Source organism: Herpailurus yagouaroundi, unplaced genomic scaffold (genome assembly GCF_014898765.1).
Source record: "Herpailurus yagouaroundi ecotype Mexico unplaced genomic scaffold, PumYag 181, whole genome shotgun sequence".
Lineage (NCBI taxonomy): Eukaryota > Metazoa > Chordata > Mammalia > Carnivora > Felidae > Herpailurus > Herpailurus yagouaroundi.
The window spans coordinates 31369350-31389106 of NW_024412412.1; positions in this window are offsets into that span (position 1 = coordinate 31369350).

Genomic DNA, 19757 nt, shown 5'->3' on the forward strand with positions numbered 1-19757 from the left:
GAAAGTGTTCCCAGGGTTTTTATTCTGCACTCAGCCCTGGGGCCAGGCTCTATCAGAGATGCCGAGACAGTCTGTCGCTTTGGGGAGCTCAGGGTGGGTCTCCCTGGGGAAGGGGAACCACACTGGGGAGCACCAAAGGACCCACCTTCGCCTTGCCCCTGGACTCGGGGCCTCTCTACACTGGACAGTAAGCATATCCTCCACTGAGCCTGGAAATTCTGGTTGTCGCAATCTGCAGCCTGAGACGGCTCATCTTTTGGGGCTCAGGGACACCTCAGAATCCGGCACACAAGGACACAGACACAGTTTCAGGGCCAGTGGAGGAAATGCTTCCGTCTGTCTCTTTCTTCTTAAACTATCCAGAGATGGCTTCTGTCGCCGCTCACTAAGAGCCTTAATAAGTCTGAACTAAGGGATTACAGGAAGTGACTTTCTCTCGTGGGGTGGCAGGAAACTTTGCATCTGAAAAGCCACTGGAGGTGAGGCAAGTCCCAAAGAGAAGGGCTGAAGCGCAGCATTATTTATTTTTATTTTTATTTCTTATTAAGTAAATTCTAAACCTGATGTGGGGCTCGAACTCACGACCTGGAGATCAAGAGTCACGTGCTCTACCGCCTGAGCCAGCCAGGTGCCCCTAAAGTGCAACATTATTAATCTCATACAGGGCTGATATTCATTATAAAGAAGTCTAATAATTCAAGGGCGCCTGGGTGGCTAAGTTGGTTAAGCGTCCAACTTCGACTCGGGTCATGATCTCACAGTTTGTGAGCTCGAGCCCGGCGTCAGGCTCTGTGCTGACAGCTTGGAGCGTGGAGCCTGCTTCGGATTCTGTGTCTCCCTCTCTCTCTGCTCCTCCCCAGCTCATGCCCTGTCTCTCTCTCTCTGTCTGTCTGTCAAAAATAAATGAACATTAAAAAATTTTAAAAAAAAGAAGTCTAATAATTCAAATGTTCAAGGTCAGTCCCTTTGAGCCTTTGAAAAAGGGCATATTTGAATGATCAGAGATGTTCACGTGGTTTTCCCCAGCTGCTGGCATCCCCAACTCACTGAACCTGAATCCCCACCTGCACTTCCTTCTGACTGCTGGGTATATGCTTGCTTCATTTAGAACCCCCAAAGAACAAGGATGAGTAAAGGTGGTTGTGAAAGGGCGGGCCTATGCCGCCCTTGACCTTGACCACGCCTCCTCCCCTTGAGTAACCTCCCGCTCACCCGTTCAAATTTCCCAATCAAAACACGCCCGGCGACCTGCGTAATAGGACTCCGACCCTTCGCCAGCCAATCGGCTGAGGCCATAGCCATTACCTCACCAACTGCCCCCAGGCCCCAATAAAACCTTTGTCCTTTTGAAACTCGCTCTCTCCCCGGTATCTCACCTCTGCGTTGGTGCTGGTAGGGGATTGAGCTCGAGCTAGCTCGAATAAAGGCTCTTTTGCTTTTGCATCGGACTCGGCTCCCTGGTGGTCTTTGGGGATCACGAATTCTGGGCATAACGGTTGTTATGGTTGAGTTGAGTCCTCCCCAAAACTCATGTGTTGAAGTCCTAGCCCCCAGTACCTCAGGGAGTGACCTAATTTGGAAATAGGACCATTGCAGAAAAAAATAGTTAATTAAATAGTTACTAAGAGGTCATCTTTGGAGTATGGTGGGCTCTTCATCCAGTATGACTGGGGTCCTCATAAGAAGAGAAGCACAGACAGACGTACGGGCAGAGACAGAGGCAGAGATTGGAAAGACGCATCTAGAAGCCACATGTCATGAAGGATTGGGGGGAACCACCAGAAGCCGGGGGAGAGGCAGGGAGCAGATTCTTCCTCATGGCCCTCAGAAGGCGCCAACCCTGCAGACCCCTTGCTCTCTGCCTTCCAGCCTCCAGAACTGGGAGACAATACATGTCTGTTGTTTAAGCTACAACAATGGCCTTGATGAGGGAGCGTGGGGCAAGCTGAGGGCAAAGTACAGGCTAAGAGCACCCCCCACCCCTGGGTGGGATATGTGTGACATTCCCCAGGCACTCCCGGCTGCCCAAAGACAAAGGAAAGGACAGAAAACAAATGGTTAAATTGATAGAGTCTCCATCAGTTTACAAGTATCTTAGTAAATTACAAGACAAAGGCAATCTCATCAATAGCCCAATCTCCAGAAACCTATAGACTCCGTTTCCTGGAGCCCCAACATCCCCCCTCCATAGTGATGTGGGGAGCAAAGGCAGAAGGAAATGGCAGACAAAATTAAATTTCCTTCTAACCTGCAGCCCACTGACAAACACTTGAAGCAGGCAGATTTTCTGCAGGAACTCCTTACTGTGTTAATGCTAATGTTTTGCTAGAAGGAAAAACAACCTTAGCTGACAATAGCTAAGCCTCCAGTATCCTGGGGTCTTCAGCATATGGAAATCTCTTCGGGAACTTCCTTTTGACTTTAGCTCCCCCCACTCCATAGTAAATACCCAGTCTCTCCTTATGGTCCCGGGACAGCTCTTCCTGCCCACGGGTCCTGTCCCTGTGCTTTAATAAAACCACCTTTTTGCCCCAAAAACGTCTTCAAGAATTCTTTCTTGCCCGTCAGCTCCCAACCCCACAAACCCCACCACCACCCCGAAACCTCATTGGCCCTATTGGCCATCCTGTGCTCAAGTTCCGGAAGGCCAGTGATACAGCAGGAGATTTGTCCTTGGCTTTCGGCTTTGCTAAGCCTTCCCACCTCAGGCTCACCGAGATGTTGGGCCCTTGGCGTAGCACGTGACTTGGTCCCCTCCATCCTGGCTCAGGGCTCCCACGTGAACTTTCTTTTTTCTCACACTTGGCTTCCTGGCCGCAAGACACTCATAAACCATCTCACAGAGTTCAGGTCCCCTCCCCTGGCCTCTGTCCCGAATGGTCAAACAGGAACACAGTCTCTAAAGGGTTTCCTCACCTCAGAAATGAGTCTGTCGCGTATCAGCATCTTCCTCCTCTCTTGTGGAGTCCTGCGCTTCCTTAGGCCCCGGCTCCCAGCTGGCCAACAGCATAGAACAGCACCACAGAGGGGCGCCTGGGTGGCTCAGTCGGTTAAGCGTCCGACTTTGGCTCAGGTCACGACCTCGCGGTTCAGGAGTTCGAGCCCCGGGTCAGGCTCGACAGCCTACAGCTCAGAGCTCAGAGCCTGGAGCCTGCTTCAGATTCCCCCTCTCTCTCTGCCCCTCCCCTGATTGCATTCTGTCTCTCTCTCTCTCTCTCTCTCTCCCTCTAAATAAACATTAAAAAAAAATTCAAAAAAAAAAAAAAAAAGAACAGCACCACAGAGAAGGACAAGTCGACAAACCTGTCTCAGCTGCCACGTGTTCCCAGAGGCCCCAGGTTGGCCCTACTGGCCGCCCCATGCCAGCCTCATCGATGCATTTGCCAGGAGTTGAGACATTTTAAGAAGGGCAGCAGAAGAGCTGTCGCCTCATTTTGAGACGTCAGACACTACGACAGCTGGTGGGAGACATTTGGGGGTGTGGCCCAAATCACAGCTGGCCGGAGGCTGCCTGGGTTGCCTCGTCAGACAGCAGCCCCGATCCCGACACCAAGCCCTCTCGGTGACCAGAAGTGACTTCAACGCGGCTTTTGCTTTCTCTCAAAATTAGTGACTTGGTACATGTTGAGTTGAAGGCCTTCCAACAGACTGAGACCCGATACAGAGGAAAGAGAGACACTGAGCTTATCTAGGGAATTGCAGAAACCTAAATTATCAACACAAATTCACAAGGGAGGAGTACATCAACCTACTTGGGCTGGGCGGATCTGTCTTCTCAACACACTTTATCGCACGGTGTTTCATCAGGTTTCCCCACAGGAACCTCCTGCGTGCCCACCTTCTCACCACAAAACAGAGCAGAGAGGAACAGAGACAAGATGGCGGGTGAGTTCTAAGATGCAGAAAGCAGTCTACCCGTGGGAACAGCCAGGGGCTCGGGGATACCACTCTGTTCTGGGGGCCAGTGGAAGGAAAGTGCAGTCTGGTGGTAACACTGGATCTCAGGTAACAACCTATCCAGGAGGCAGGCCCGGCAAACAGTTGGCGATAAGTAGAGGTTGGGGAGGTGGGGCGGTCTAGGTAGAAAGGAAGGGACTAGGGGCGTCTGGGTGGCTCGATCGGTTAAGTGTCCGCCTTCAGGGGTCAGGTCACGATCTCGCAGTTCGTGAGTTCAAGCCCCGCGTCGGGCTCTGTGCTGACAGCTCGGGGCCTGGAGCCTGCTTCGGATTCTGTGTCTCCCTCTCTCTCTGCCCCTCCCCTGCTCATGCTCTGTCTGTCTCTCTCAAAAACAAACAAATAAATAAATAAATAAATATTTAACAAAATAATAAAGAAAGGAAGGGACTAATACTTACTTAACTCTTTCCATATGGCCAACCCTGTGCCAACAACTTTACAGATATTATTTCATTTACCTTCATGGAAATCTTTATGAGAGAGTCCCATTTTACAGATGAGGAAACCAAGACTCCGACAGGGATGAGATTCAAACCTGATCCTTGACTCAGAGCCCAAACTCTTTCCCCACAATGCTAAATATTCTGAGAAGTTAGTTAAAAGCAGGGACTGGCAACCTGGCAGGTTCCAATCCTCACGAGGAGGTCTAGAAAAAGGCCATTCTCCTCTATGAGACCAAAGTACTCAAGAGTCACCAGGGCAGGAAGCAAAGGACAGACCACTGACCAAACACCTTGATGGTTGAGTTATCACATGTGGGACTGGAGTTGCTTGAATTCGTCTTGCCTCATGTCTCGATTCACCTGTAATTTATATTTTCCCACTATAGGTCTTTCTGATTAAGCCATGAGTTCCTTAAGCGTTCGTTGTGGTGCGGTACCCTGTCCTGGGTGGGTCCTCCATAAATGATGATGGAATGAATGAATAAACGAGTCCTTAGCTGATGAATGGCACCACAGAGATTGCTAGATCAGGCAGGGACTAGGCGGACAAAGTGTCAAAGAGAAGCCCATTTCCCCCAAAACCCTTGGAGAAACGTTGGTGGCCCTCGTTACAATTCTCTCCTAGGAATCTTTGTACTCTTATGTGGGTTTGATGGTAGGGGTTTTAAAAACCCACACATACTGGGTTTACAAAAATAAACACAGGTTTGGGGGTTTTTTCTACACACTTCAGGCTGAACTGACTTTTCATTTCACTTGCTTTTCATATGTGTGATGGGAGGGGCTGTAAACAGTGTTAGAGAAGACAGAGAGAGAAGGCTCTGGGCTCCTCAGAAGCATCCAATCCATTGTTTATCCAAGGCCACAAAGAGCCCAGAATGCGAGCATCCTCCTTCTGCGTTGTTCCCATGGAAACCATGCTGGTGCTGTGCATACACAGAAGGGCAACTTCTAGCACGATCGGCTCTGGCTCCTGAGAGAATGTAGTGCCTGAGGTGGGGAGAACTGCGGACAAGCCATGAGGAGGGAAAAGCAAAAAGATTGCTGCTCCACAACCAGAACGTACCCCTCCCTCCTCCCTCGTCTCGCCCCCCTTTCCCCAACGCCCCAGTGGGAAATGCCAGCCCTTGCACGACACTGAGCACAGACCTTCCCTGGACTGAGTGACGGGTCAGACAGACATCTGCTTAGGAAGGCTAGAATGTTAATTGCACCCTGTCCTGTCAGAGGAGGAAACAGACGGGGCTGAGGGGCGGAGCAGGAATCCTGCACAGGGCAGTGTCTGATGCATTCTGCAGTGTGGACGGATGACGGTCAGGCGTAACCAGGGCAAGAAAAGACATGCTGCTGCTTTCCCGGACAGGGAGACAATGGCCACGCAGCCATCGGTCTTTTGGGCAAGAGCTACTGGCGTTGACATCTTTGTTTCTAATGCCAGCTCCATATCTGGTTCCATGCCGCCTGCTGGTTGTGTGACCTCGGGACATCGCGTGACTTCTCTGAGCCTCTGTTTTCTGGTCTGTCACATGAGGATAATAAGATCTGCTGCCTAAGCTTCTTGAAATTCAAAACCGAGTTCACATACAGGAGGTTCCCAGCACGGGAATGGGGGCATGATCAGCATTCAGCCAGGGTTCGTGTCCTCTCCCGTTTCCACCTGCAAACTGACTTCCACTCTGGCATTTCTTCCATGGCAATGTGTCTCAGCATGCCCCTCCTTCCCACCCTTCTCTGTATCTGTTTCTACGGAACAGGCATCTGCCAGGGAAGTGCTCAAGTGCAAATTAGAACCTACTGAAGGATGCAGGGTATCTTGTGGAATATTGAGATAAGAATATTGAGCCAGACCTCCTAAAGGCTCGGAACGAGGAACTTGGACCAAATGGTCCCTCGCCTTATTGTGCTGCAGCACACCTGTTTCTCTCTGCTTGTCCACTTGCCCCGCCTCTCTGCGCACGTGGAAGAAACAGTCATGCCAGCCCTGACTCCACACGGCCTTCCGACTTGTCTGTTTCATGGGAACTGGAAGTCTCTCTGTGCCGGCCCTCAATTCCACGAAGATCATCTCATTTACCCACATTCATTTTTTTTTTTTTAATTTTTTTTTTAATTTTTTTTTTTTTTTTTTTTTTTACCGTTTATTTTTGAGACAGAGAGAGACAGAGCATGAACGGGGGAGGGGCATAGAGAGAGGGAGACACAGAATCAGAAGCAGGCTCCAGGCTCTGAGCCGTCAGCCCAGAGCCCGACGCGGGGCTCGAACTCCCGGACCACGAGATCGTGACCTGAGCTGAAGTCGGACGCCCAACTGACTGAGCCACCCAGGCTCCCCTCATTTACCCACATTCAATCAGATGCCCCGCTAGGGTCCATTCACTTGTGGCCACAGACAGTGCCTAGGGTCAGACCTTCCCCTTCCTCGGGGGAATTCACAGAGAAGGAGCACGAAATGAGCACACACCCAAAGTATGCTTTCTTCTTCAAAGCCCCACCCCCACCCCTGCCTTAGTGGATCTGTTCCTAAATCTTTGCGCAGATGACTCGGCGGGAAATTCCGGTCCAGACTTCCTCCTAACACACGCCCTGTCCTGGACGAGACAAGCTGCAAAGTTCCTGGAAGGAATGAGGTCCCCATCTGTGCCCATCATATGTCCACACATCATCCATATGCATGAGGAGGCAGACAGAGCCAAACCCAGGAACTTCCCTCCTGCTGGTCATAAAGCAGGGGCAGAAATTCCAATCTTACAAATGTGTCCAGATGTTGGCATCTGGAGTACTGAGAGATTCACTCAAGCTCTAAGGAAGTCGTGAAGGTGTAAAATACGAGCTGGATTGCAGGCACAGCTATATGCTGGGAGACAGAAACAGTATTTGGTTATACTGGATCCTTTCACAGGAAGTCAAAAGCCATTCTCCATTGTGGAGTTTATTACAATTTATCTGTTTTATAATTTATTTTTTTTTTAATTTTATTTTTGAGACAGAGAGAGACAGAGCATGAATGGGGGAGGGTCAGAGGAAGAGGGAGACACAGAATCGGAAACAGGCTCCAGGCTCTGAGCTGTCAGCACAGAGCCCGACGCGGGGCTCGAACCCACGGACCGCGAGATCACGACCTGAGCCGAGGTCGGACGCCCCACCGACTGAGCCACCCATGCGCCCCAAAGATTTATCTGTCTTAGAGTCCATCAAGCTTTGGGGTGGTGTTCTATCTGCATTATTATGCCAACCTTAGAAGAGGGCAGGCAAGAGACTTAGTCCTGTATCTAGAATTCTAGAGGGAAGTGATTCATTTAGTCACTCATTCATTCAACAAGTGTTTACCAAGTGCCTGCTATGAGTATGGCAGTGTGTTAAATCCTGGGGATGAAACAGTGAGCAAAAGCAGGCAAAATCCTTAATCCCGTGGAGTTCACAGTCTAACGGTGAAATGCGTACTACCCCAAGCACACAAGCTTTACAAAATTGCAGCCGTGACAGAAGTTCACAAGAGAGGAAGCCTGAGCCTGAAGAGGGAGTTTTGTCCCCTCAGGGAGTCAGCTCACTAGCCAAGTGATGCTTGCTTGAGTTATGAGTCCTGTGTAGGTGTTCTCAGGAACCGAGGCGAGGAAGAAGGATTCTAACTGGAGGAAACTGCATGTGCAAAGGGCCTGAGGTCTGAGGGACATGGAGAGGAGGGACTAAATCAGGCCAATGAGAGTGGAGTGGGGAGTGGTGGTTGCGGAGCAGGAAATATGGTAGGGGTTTTACCTGTTCTGGATAGAGGAGGGTGACGTGAAGACATCTGCATGGTGAAGAGGTCACTATAATTCAGGTGAGGAAAATATATAGCCTGAACATGTGGTTATTGGTTTTGGTCATGACTGCAGTGGAGATGAGTGGATTTGAGAGATATTCTGGACGTACAATCGACAGAACCCGAAAACGAGGATGAAGGAGAGGGCGATGAGGGTGGCCCCGAGGGCTCTGGCTTTTACCCAAGTGGATGGCAACATGCACAGGGACAGCCCCTGCCAGACGAGGGCCGGGATTGGGTGCTGAGCGTTGGAAATGGCTCCACTTCTATCAGTCTGTCCTTGTCTGATCTAGTCTACGTTTCTTCCAAAGAGGGATTAGCACTTTCAAAGAACTTAGAATAAGGGGGCTAATAAATCTCATCTGACTGCAAGGGACCAGAAGCCCCAGCTGTCACCCGGTTACATATTTTTATGAAAGGGGAATAACAGATGGCAAGTAAGCATATGAGCAGGTGCCCAACATCGTATGTCATCAGGCCACTGCAAGTTAGAGCTACAAGGAACTATCGCTGCAAACCTTTTAGAATGGCTGACATCCAGGAATGTGACAATACCAAATGCTGACAGGGCCACAGGAACTGTCATCCATCACTGGTGGGAATGCACGATGGTATAGCCACTTTGGAAGACAGTTTGGCAGTTCCTTACAAAATCACACCCACTCTAACCATACCATCCAGCAATCATGCTTCTCGGTATTTATACCCAGATGCGTTGAAAACACATGTTCCACACAAACACCTGCACACGGATATTTAGAGCAGCTTTACTCAGAATTGGAGACTGCCAAGATGTCCCCTGGTAAGGGGAGAGAGAAATAAACCGTGCACCCAGACACTGGAGTATCATTTGGTGCTCAAACGAGTGAAAAGACCTGAAGGAACCTTAAATGCGTATTACTGAAGTCAAAGAAGACAATCTGAAAAGGCTACCTACCGCAGGATTCCAACTATATGGCATTCCAGAAAAGGCAAAATTATGGAGATGGTAAAAAGATCAGGGGCCGCCAGGGTTTGGGTGGAGGGGGAAGGGGAAGGGAGGATGAATATGTGAAGCACAGGCAATGTTAGGGCAGTGAAACTCATCTGTATGATGCACGTAGTGGATACATGTCGTTATACACTTGCCCAAACCTACAACATCCTTTGTACAACACAGAGTGAAACCTGATGTAAATTATGGGCTTTAGTTAATAATAATGTATCAATACTTGTCCATTCACGGCCAGGGATATACCACACTACTGCAAGATGTTAATAACAGAGCAAACTGGGGGACAGGGGTAGTATATAGGAACTTTCTGCACCGTCTGCTCCATTTTTCTGCAAACCTAAAACTTCTAAAACATACAGTCTGTCAGAGAAGAGAGAGCAAATAGACCGCGTTTATCTCTGTGTGATGAAACCGTGACATCTTTTTTCTTTTGTATGTGGCTGTAATCTTAAAACCTCAACGTGGGCAGGTTTCATTCCTATGTATCTAAAAACTGTTACATGATCCGTACATAAATACATGATTCATACATAAATACTTCTTTATTGAAAATATTTGAAACACGGCAAAACGATTTAGGGGAAAAAGTCAATCCCACTCCATTCCAGAGGGGTAACCGTCCACAAATTGGTGAGAAGCCTTCTGGATATTCTCTGTGTGTCTTCTCTGGAGGTACAAACGCCAACACGTGGGTCTATCAGAAACGTATTCATCTAGAGAGGTTTACAAAAAGCAATTTAAACAAATGGGGATTTTATTTGACTCACAATCCAGGAATTCTGGGCACAAGTAGGTCCTCGAGGTAGCTCAGTGGCTCGGTGACCTTAGACGGCGCCACTGTCTTGATGATTCTCTGGAACTTTCGCCCACGTTTGTGACCTCATGGTTGCAAGAGGACTCTCCCCCTCCGGCCGTCCACCTGTCTGTATTCAGGCTAGAAGAAGAGGAAAGGACTGCTGTATCTGACCTTTTGATCAGAAAAGCAAAGATTTTCCAGAAACCTACCAACAGAATTCCATATACGTTTCATTTGCCAAATATGGCACATGGCCACCTCTGGATGCAGCAGAAGACTGAAAGGCAAGCATTTTAACCACGAGGGGAGTGAGTATCAAGGAGGCAGTGTGGCAATTGCTTTGGGGTCTGCTAACTGCTAACGGCTGTATCTGACAAAACAGCTATTTTTTTTTTTTTACTTGTGTATGGTTTTTTTTCTCCTCCTCTTCCTCTATTTGTGTATTTTTTTTTTTAATTTTTTTTTTCAACGTTTATTTATTTTTGGGACAGAGAGAGACAGAGCATGAACGGGGGAGGGGCAGAGAGAGAGGGAGACACAGAATCCGAAACAGGCTCCAGGCTCCGAGCCATCAGCCCAGAGCCCGACGCGGGGCTCGAACTCACGGACCGCGAGATCGTGACCTGGCTGAAGTCGGACGCTTAACCGACTGCGCCACCCAGGCGCCCCTATTTGTGTATGTTTTTAACTCACGATACGTCTTGGAGATTTTCTGTAAGTGCGTTTATATCGCTCGAATTCTGCATGATATTCCACAGGATACGTACATGATGATTTTTGTTTCTGTTGAGAAACAAACATCAAGACTGCTCTTAAATCTCCCCATTTCAAACAATGCTGCAGTGAACTCCTTGTACAAGTTTCCTGGGGGAACACGTGATGGTATCCTTCTAGGATTGCTACAAGGGCAATTGTCCAAGGATAAGTGCTTTTAAAATGTTGATAGATTCTGCTGAATTGCCCTCAAAGATGGGCCAATTTACATGCCCCCCCAGTACTGTGTGTGAGTGCCTATTTCCCACCTCCCTACAAACAGAGGAAATCCTTTTTCTTTTTAAGTTCATTTATTTATTTTGAAAGAGAGATAGTGTATCAGCAGGGAGGGGCAGAGAGGGAGGGAGAGAGAATTCCAAGCAGGCTCCACATCGTCAGCACAGAGCCAGATGCAGGACTCAAACTCAGGAACTGTGAGATCATGACCTGAGCTGAAATCAAGAGTCTGACATTTAACTGACTGAGCCACCCAGGCACCCACCAGTGGAAATTCTAGATTTTATCCAAGTAAGGAGCAAAAACATCACATTATTTGATTCTTCTGTATTGGATTACTGGGGGTCTTGGCTGATTCTCTAGGATGTTTACAGTAGATAATTATAGTAACTGCAAATAACAGTCTTATGACTTCAACATTTGAAACTTTTATTCGGATTAGCCTTTCTTTTAGTTTTGAAGAGGCTTAAAAAAGCCTTTTTTGATTGAACCCTTTAGTTTAGTTTAGTTTAGTTTAGTTTAGTTAGTTTAGTTGTGCTCTATGTTTATTATTCTCCAATATGTGCACTTGAGGCTACACATTCCCTCTGGTTAGTGCTTTGTCTTCATCCACAGGTTTTGAACAATAGCGATATTTTCCTCCTTATATATCTTATTCACTTGTTACTTATTTTTTAAGTTTTATTTATTTAAGTACTCTCTATACCCAAAGTGGGGCTTGAACTCACATCCCTGAGATCAAGAGTCGCACTCTTCTCCGACTGAGCCAACCAGTGGCCCTTATTTGTTATTTTATATAATTATCACTTTAGACTCTTCAAAATACTTTACACACTTAATAATAAAAAAAAAAAAAAACTCAAGCAAATACTTCCTTCATGAGGCTATATGTAAAACTTTCCAGACCAACCTCCAGCTCTTCCCAGGAGATAGTCACTACCCACAGGTTTCAATTCTTTCTTAAATTAGCATATTAATGTATTCATGTTTTGTTTTCTTTCACAATCATTTTTATTGTTGTGGCCATCCGGCATTTTTGGAATTGAGATTTTCTTTGTGACCTGGTAGCTAATTTTTATTCGGTTACCTTAAGTGTGTAAAAATAACGTAGGCTCTCTTCATTGCATATAAAATTCTACATATAGTTATTTGTAAAATGTGTTCATTTATTCAAACCCTCTGTATCCTCACTTAATTTTTGCTTACTTGATTTGCCAATATATGAAAGAGGAGTGTTTTCAATCTATGATTGAAAACTATCAATGATTATGACCACTATGATTATTAATTCATTTATTTCTTTTTATATTTCTGTCAGTTTATGCTGACTATGTTTTAAAGTTAGATGTTTGGGTGCATAAGGATTTATAACTAGTATAACTCCTTGATGAATTATAACTTTTATAAATACAAAATAAAACTTCTCTCATAATAATTTTCACTTTGAATTGTATTTCTGTCTGATAACATTCTTTTCATTAACATTTGCTTAAAACACCTTTCTTCATGTTCTGTTTTCAACTGTTCTAAAGATATTTTATTTTAAGAAGTTTTCCTTTAAAGTGTATATTCCTGGATTTAAGGCTTTTTTTTTCCTTAACCCAATCTGAGACACTCTATTAGAATTTTTTTAATTAAAAAAATTTTTAATGTTTATTTATTTTTGAGAGAGACAGAGACAGAGTGTGGGGGGGGGAGGTGCAGAGAGAGGGGAAGACACAGAACCCCAAACAGGCTCCAGGCTCTGAGCTGTCAGCACAGAGCCCCGCGCAGGGCTCAAACTCATGGACCATGAGATCATGACCTGAGCCGAAGTCGGATGCCCAACCGACTGAGCTACCCAAGCATCCCGACCCTTTCTTAGACTTTTTTAACCCACTTTAATTTGTTGGGATTACTGATGGACTTAGATTCGTTCCTGATTATCGTTTGAGTTTTACACTTGCCATACGTTCTCATTCTTTATTTTCTTTCTTTACTGGCTCTTATTAGATTGTATTTTTCTTCTACGGTTTGGAAATTCTACATGACAGTTCTATGTTTTGACGATATCCTTTAACCTAACACTCATTTTTTTTTCCTATCAAAATCTAGTGCTAATGAGAAATGCATCATTCTTCTAGATGCTCTCGGTGCACGTAGAGGGGAACTCGTGTATTTGGACCTGGAGGCCCTCCCTCTTAAAAACATGTTTTTTTGTGATTTCATTGGATTTGGGATAAGAGAAGGCATAGATTCACATATCACTTTTATCCAATCTCTATTCTTTTATTATAAGGGGAAAGCAATTGAGAACGCATATTTCAAAACAGAGAGACAGAGAGAGAGAGAGAGAAAGCAGAGGATGATAGTCAAGGAAAACTTGGTGATGGGAAAACTTTAGGCATCAGAGTGAGTTTCTTTGGGGGCTTGGAGCCTTTCTAGGGCAACTCCAATTACACCGTGAAGGGAAACTTCTCTTCCAAGTGTCAGTTCAGCTCTGCTTGTTGCGTCTAGTTTGACATTGGCTAGAGAGAAAGCACAGCAGGGAGCGTGAAAAGTCAGATGACAAGCCTAATCTTTGGCTAAAGAGTCAAGGCCAGGGACAAGGAACCAAGTCCTATTTTGAGTGTCACCAGGAATTACTAATATCTGAGCCAAAGAGAGGCTGAAAGTTGTAGTAAGTTGTACCTGGGATTGTTTTACTCAGGTGTAGGGACTGTCATGAAGGAAGAGGTTTTTCACACTCACACACACCTAAAACTAGGGGACAAGGCATGGCTATGCAGGAGCACATGGAGAAGCACCAGGGTGGCTCAGGAGACAGGAAACAAGGAGAAAACATGAGCAAGAGCCATTCCTGTGGCTTTTGCCGGAAAAGCAAAGCACAGGGGCAAGTTCAGGAGTGGCTAGGCTGAAAATTTGGGGTGGGCTCTGGGTCATAGGAACTGTCCCCAGTTGTCCGGTACCTGGCCCCGGGGTGATTAGGGCAGGTAGCTAGTGATCGGGAATGTGAGAACCTGATTCAGGAAATGGTTGGGGTGTGGGCTCATGGGATTGGTGGGGCTGCGCATGAAAAGCGCTGGCTCTAGAAACTGACCAGCCATGGGAGGAGCAGTCCTTCCAGCATCAGCAAGGCCTCAGAGAGCAAAGCGTCAGATAATAAAAAGGCGTGATTAATACGAAAGTCTCAGTTCAAAGTGGGAACTGACGATCAGGAACCAGCAACAAAGCCAAAGTGTCAGCAGACTGGAAGATAAGAAATGGTTACGTGGAGATCCGCTCCCCGCCACAGAGGAGGGGAGGTTTCCAGACGCTGCCCGCACAGGTGGCTTCTGCCTAAAGTCAGTGCCTGATGTTGCTCAGAAACAGAAGATTGTGTTCCCAGCTGGAACATCTTGCCTCTCCGTTTCCCCGCAGCTCATGTAGCACAAAGATAAGAGCAAGGGGCTGCCCAAAGGAGTTTTAAGATTAGTGAATTTCCCTTTAAAAGGCTTAACAAAGATATAAAACTTACATCGTGTTTCACTGCTGCATGGAGCACTTAATCTCCACTCCGGTGAAGAAAACAATGATCGTCCGCACGATTCCAGAAAAACCCAGACCTAACTCTGCCCGTTCCTCTGTGGACGGGAGGTCTGGTTTCTCTTCGGTGATGGGAAGAACCAACAACCCCACCCCCACGCCCCGCCGATGAGCTTCCGAGGAGAAGGCAGACTCCGAGAGAAGCTGCCAGGCCACATCCAAGATGCTCATGTGCAGATCCGCCACGGCGGACCGGCCCTGTTCCCCGGGATCTCCAGCTCAGCCAGATCCAGCTGAGATGTTAAACAGACTCCATCAGTGACAGGAAGCCCGGCCAGTCCGGAGCCAACACGTCTGGTCTAATGAAAAGGCCTCTGGCTGGTCGCGCTGGAGGCAACAAGTACAATCCTCTGAGATGCTCGAGGCACCTCCTCCGTCCTGTTTTCTCGGCAGCCTTGGCAGCCGCACTTGCGCCGACACAAAGAAATGCTGAAGCGGCTGTGACCCGGGAGCCTACAATCCACAGAGGGCGGGAGAAAGAGGAGCCCTGTCCATTTCTTTTCAGCCTGCCGTCAGGGAGCGAGGCAACAGATCCAGGGGCGGTGGATTCTCGCCCGGTTTTGTAACCATCGAACGTTCGTGCAGCCCCTCCCAGCCGGGCACTGCGCGAGGCGCCTTGGGCCGGGCAAAGAAGAGAATCCAGGCTTCGCCCTCTGCCAGCTCGGGCCCCAGAAAGGGGATGAGGGCAGCCCACAAGACCCAGACAGACAGGGAAGGAGCATCCAGAAACGGCCGCATGGGGAAGCCAGGAGCGCACCCCCCCCCCCAAACCAGCTGCCCCTTACGGCTGGCTGGACGGGATGGCGCTGGGAGCCGCAGCAGGTGCATCCTCGCCGCCCTGGGGAATTCAGTGTCGTGCGGGGCGCAAAGGAAGGAATAGAAACCCCTCCACGCCCAGAGCCGCGTGGACAGTGGCCGCAGTGTGGACGAACCGCAGAAATAGCACAGTGGAGCACTTGAAGTGGGTGGTTGAAGCACAGGATTTCACCAGAGTGGGGAGGAGTGAAATTCAATGTTCCGGCTAGAGGGAGCGGGGCTCACGGAGACAGAGAGGCCAGGACGTTTAGGGCCTGCCCAGGTTAGGGAAGCGAGAGAACAGACGTGGGGATGGCCCGGAAGGGCCAGGGTGCAGAAGACAGATTTAGCCCATTCACCCTGCAGTCATTTTTGAACGTCATGGTGAAAAGCACAGGATGTCCAATTGAGCCTCTGAACCGTTTTTACGTAGACTGTTCAGGAGTGTTAAGTATGTTCACGTTGCTGTGAAGCAGATCTCCAGAAGTGTTTCACCTTGCAAATGGGAAACTCTGAACCCGGTAGACAACAAACCCTCTCTCCTCCCTCCGCCGTGTGCCAGGTAACTCCCATTCTACCTCCTGTCTCTGTAAATCTCTGACTGTTCTAGGCACCTCATTTAAGTGGAATCCTACAGTATTTGTTTTTATTTGGTGGGGGGGGGGGGACTGGCTTACTTCACTTAACATGATATTGCTTCTGTAATATTTATTTATTTTTGAGAGACAGAGAGAGAGAGAGAGAGAAAACACGAGTGGGGGGAGGGCAGAGAGAGAGGGAGACACAGAATCCGAAGCAGACTCCAGGCTCTGAGCCGTCAGCACAGAGCCCGATGTGGGGCTCGAACCCATGAACCGTGAGATCACAATCTGAGCCCACGTCCGACGCCTAACCCACTGAGCCACCCAGGCGCCCCAGCATAAGGTCTTTAAGATTCATCCGTGTTGTAACATGTGACAAGATATCCTTCCTTCTCAAGGCTGAATCACATTCCATGATAAGTATTCATCACCTTTTGTGGATCGATTCACCTGTTGATAAACACTTGCATTCCTTCTGCCTCTTGAGTATTGTGAATAGTGCTGCTATGAACATGGGTGTGCAAATATCTCTTTGAGTCCCTGCTTTCAGCCCTTTTGGGGGCACACCCAGAAGCAGGACTGCTGCATCATATGGTAACTCCATCTTTAATTTTTGAGGAACCACCATACTACTTTCTATAGTGGCATTTTACATTTGTAAGTGCATGAGGGTTCCGATTTCTCCACAGCCTCGCCAGCACTTGTTATTTTCTGTGTCCTTAAAAAAAAAAAAACTTTTTCGTTATTTATTTGGAGAGAGAGAGAGAGAGAGAGAGAGAGAGTGCAAGCAGGGGAGGGGCAGAGAGAATGGGCAGAGTGAGAATCCCAAGCAGGCTCTGCGCTCTCAGCACAGAGCCTGGTACGGGGCTCGAACTCATGAACTGTGAGATCACGACCTGAGCCAAAATCACCCAGGCGCCCCTCTGCGCTTCTGATAGGGGGCATCCTTGTGCATCTCAGCATCATTAGTTGCTTTTGAGCAGAGGCACGATGAAATCAGAGCTCCACGTTGGACGTTCTTGCCGGCAGCAGAAAAGTCAAGAGGCAGAAGACGGTCAAAGCTTTGGCAGTGGTCAGACCGGAGGGAGGGACTCCTGAGGAGGAGGGCGGCAGTGCAGACCAGGGCCAGGAGGGAAAAGAAGTAGCGGCTCGAGAGTCGAGACTCGACTCGAGACTCCGAGACTCGGGGCAGGAGAAGGGGGTGCCAGAGAGAGGGAGGAGCTAGACATGACTCGATTTTGCAGGCACAAAAGACCGAGAAAATAGAGATGCAATGAGAAAAGGAGGCTGGGAGTGGGTGCTGCTTGTGGGGAGGTGCTGAGACGTGAGAGGTGCCCACAGGTGAAGGTTAGTTGCAATGCAGGACAGAAGAGGGGCCAGGATTTGACACAATCATGGCATTCATTTGCACAACGCTTTCATTCACATGAGCCCCTCACTGCTCATGACACCTGGTGAGGTCAGCCCAAGCGGGTTGTCGTTTCCACCAGCCGAGCAATGAGAAGCCAGGAAGTACAAAGGATAAGCCAAGGCCACATCACACGTCAGGCAGCATCAGAGCCTGGGTAAGCTCCTGAGTCTGCCTCTGGTCCAGCGACCTCTTCTTTTCCTGAGATACGACTTCCCCAGGAAGCGCACGGCAGGTCTGATCAGCGGAAGACACGGTCATTCATTTGACAAAGTTTTGAGTGCCAGGCAGTGTTTGAGGTGCTGGAGATTCACTAGCTAATAAAACAGACAGAACAGACATGATCCTGCCATCACGGAGCCTGGCGGAACAGGCCAGCTGGCCTTTCGGCGGTTTTCCTAGAAGACCAGAGAATCCCCCGGGAGAAGTGTCCCAAGGCAAATCTGTGCCTTGATGAAAGGCGTTCTCCTACACCTCTTCTTCTAACTGGAGGTGGACACACTTGCAGGCTTAACGGACCATATTCAGGATGACAGCCAAGGGGAACATTGCCTAGAATAAGTCCAAAAGTATTTAGGCACAAAGAGTACTTATCGTTGACTTCCGGGGAAAATATTTCTCTCCCCCCATTTTCCTTCCCTTTTACCTGAAACTCACCAGCCAATGTCTGTCTTCTTCACTAAATACCAATAATCCATGTCTACAAAGGTTTCCAGTATACCCGCGTTTACAGCGGCATTATTTACAGTAACGACAAGGTAGAAGCAACCCAATGTCCACCAACAGATGGATGGAGACACAAAATGTGGGAGGTACAGACCATGGAGTATTGTTCGGCTTGAAAAAGGAAGGCAATGTTGTCACATGCCACAACACAGATGAGCCTTGAAGACATCGTGCTGAGTGACATAAGCCAGTCACAAAAGGCAAATATTGCATGATTCCACTATGTATGTATGCATGATCCCATGTATCTAGCCAAATTCATAGAGACAAAGTAGAATAGTAATTACCAGTAAATGCCAGTAATTACCACAAAGTGGGGAGGGAAGGGGGTTACTGTGGTGGGTACAGAGTTTCAGTTCAGAATGATGAGGACTTTGTGGAGATGCGGGGTGATGGCTTCTGCACAATATTATGAATGTAGATACGGTCCCGGAACCATACACCGAAAATGGCTAAAGTAGTTCATTTCGTGTTCTGTATTTTACCCTGCTGCCAGTAGGAAAGTCAGCAAATCACTTCCCCGTCTTGTCCTTGTCATCATCTTTAACAAGAGGGGCCGACTAGATGCTTCTTGGTCTACATCTGATGTTTCCGCGGCAACCACTGTAAGGCAGATGCCTGGTGGGCAGGATTTCACCACCAGATCAACGGGGTTCTCCCCACTGGCCTCTCTCCCAGCTGCTGCGTTCTCTCAGCTGCTTCACAGACAGCTAAACATCAGGGCCAAATCTTGGGCCTCTCTGCATCTCACAGCATCACCAGCCACTCGGAGTCTCAGTCCTTCAAGTCGCCGTTTGCTCTTCTGTAAAGCTGACATCAAAGGTCCTAACTCTCCAGGGTCCTGAAAATTTGCCACGATGTAGTATATCCCAACTGCTCTTGTCTTGGGCCACTCCCCCCCAGTTAAATGTCCTCACCCCACTCCCAGACTCCTGTCTGTCCTCCACTCCCCTCCAGCTCACCTCTCAGGTTGCAGCCTGAACATCTTTCCAGACCGCGCACACGATAACCCCCTGGTTGCCCGTAGTCTGTCTCCACTGACCTCGGGAGAAAATCCACATCCATAGCTGGTCTCGGCTGCTCTCTCTGGCCCTCTCTCTACCGCCCCGTGCCCTGAGTTCCAGCCACACAGAGTTCCAGCCCCCGGCTCTTTGGGGCCTGTGAGTCTTCCCACACATTTCGTCCACCATAGGAAAGACCCTCCCCTGTCCCGCATTTTGCCTGACAACACATATTCATTCTCAGCTAGCTTCTCTGAAGCCCCACCTGACCACCACCACCAGCACGCACAGCCCCACCTTGTGTCCCTGGGGACCCCTATGGTTTTCCTGCCCTTTGCTTACTGGATTGTTTCTGTGCATTGCCTTTGTTTCAATTTTGGCTTTAACAGCTTTACTAATGTACAATCGACATGTCATAGGCTGTGCATATGTAAGTGTACACACCCATAAAAGAATCACCACAATTAAGAAAAAGGATTTAGGGGCACCTGGGTGGCTCAGTCGGTTAAGCGTCCGACTTCGGCTCAGGACATGATCTCACGGTCCGTGAGTTCGAGCCCCGCGTCGGGCTCTGGGCTGACAGCTCAGAGCCTGGAGCCTGTTTCAGATTCTGTGTCTCCCTCTCTCTCTGCCCCTCCCCTGTTCATGCTCTGTCTCTCTCTGTCTCAAAAATAAATAAATGTTAAAAAAAAAATTTTTTTTT